Raw genomic sequence first — 1,754 nt, 5'->3', positions numbered from 1 at the left:
GAAGCTAATGTTACTCATCTTCCAAGGACTTTCTCGGACCATTGTCCTGTTCTAATTGAGCTTATGGGAAGTAGAACTTGTGTCACCAATAAAATTTTTCGTTTCCACACCATGTGGTTACTACATCCCTAATTCCCTAAGGTGGTCGAGGAAGCTTGGGTTAGAGACAGCTCTCTATCCTCGACTATTTCTGATTTTACAACTAGAGTGAAGAAGTGGAATTATGAAGTCTTTGGGAATTCGTTTGCAAGGAAAAGGAGGGTGTTAGCTAGATTGAATGGAGTTCAAAAAGCTCTAGCTTGCAACCTGAGTGACTCCCTTCTGAGGTTGGAGAATATGTTGATCAAGGAGCATGCCATGATCAGGCTTCAAGAAGAGGAATTTTGGGCTTTGAAGTCTAGGTTGAATGCGGCTACTTTTGGGGATCGAAACACCTCTTATTTCCACATTACAATTGTGGTTAGGAGGTAGAGGAATAAAATCAGATGTATTATGGATGGAAATGGTGAGTGGATATATGATGAGGCTAAGATCAAGGATCATATACAGGACGGGTTCTCTAAACTATATACTTCTGAGATGAGCATGTTTAGCATTGAGTCACCTGTTGCTAACTTCTCTTGTTGTATGCTTTCTAAGGAGGAAAGGAGATGGATGGGTAGAGAGGTGGATGATGAGGAGATCAGGACTGCCTTGTGGTCTCTTAAGCCTTTTAAGGCCCCTGAACCTGATGGTATACATGCTGGATTCTTCCAGTATTTTTGGCGTGATGTGCAAGCCTCAAGTTGTCAAGAAGTTAAAAAGGCTTTCACCCTTGGTTCTATCCCGGAGTTTTTGAATACTACTTTCATCACTCTCATTCCTAAGTGTAAAAACCCCAAATCTTTGGCCAACTACAGGCCTATCAGCTTGTGCAATTCAGTGTACAAAATCATTTCAAAGGTGTTAGTTGCCAGGATTAGACCTTTTCTCACTAACCTTATCTCCCCAATTCAAACTGCTTTTGTTCCGAGGAGAAGAGGGGTTGATAATGTGGTGATTGCCCAAGAGTTAATCTATACAATGGACAAAATGAAAGGGAGGGAAGGTTATATGGCAGTAAAGGTTGATCTGGAAAAAGCTTATGACATATTGGAATGGAGTTTTATCCACAAAGTGCTCCAAGCTTTTTGGTTTCCTCACAATCTATTGAAGGTAATCATGAGTTGTATCTTGACCTCGTCCATTTCGGTTTTGGTGAATGGGTGTGCTCTTGATTCTTTAAATCCTTCAAGAGGCATAAGGCAAGGAGATCCTTTGTCGTCGTATTTGTTTATCATGTGCATGGAGTATTTAGGGTATCATATTGAAGAAAAGTGCTCTAAAGGTTTGTGATTTCCTCTAAAGGCTTCGCATGGGAATATTAAAATTTCCCATCTTTTTTTCGCGGATGACCTTATCCTTTTTGCTAAGATAACTAATGAGATTTGAAGCTATTCCAAATGTGTTACAGACTTTTTGTTTGGAGTTCGGTTAGAAAATTAGTTGTGCAAAGTCTAGAATTTTTTTCTCCCTAAATGTTGGAACTAATTTGAAGGAGAGAGTGTGTGAAAGGTTGGGTATGCTTGAAACAAGCAACTTTGCTGCTCCATTATCTTCAGGTCGTTGCCCATTCACCATACTGTTCAAATCAAGTTCTATGCCGCTTTAAGATTGACCGGTTTATCACTCAAAAATCGTCCTAGAATCCTAAGGGAGCACTCTTCCAGCATTTC

The sequence above is a fragment of the Quercus lobata genome, chromosome 10 (genome assembly GCF_001633185.2).
Source record: "Quercus lobata isolate SW786 chromosome 10, ValleyOak3.0 Primary Assembly, whole genome shotgun sequence".
In the NCBI taxonomy this organism is placed as follows: Eukaryota; Viridiplantae; Streptophyta; class Magnoliopsida; order Fagales; family Fagaceae; genus Quercus; species Quercus lobata.
The sequence above is the reverse complement of the archived record's forward strand: the minus strand, read 5'-3'. Positions refer to the sequence as shown.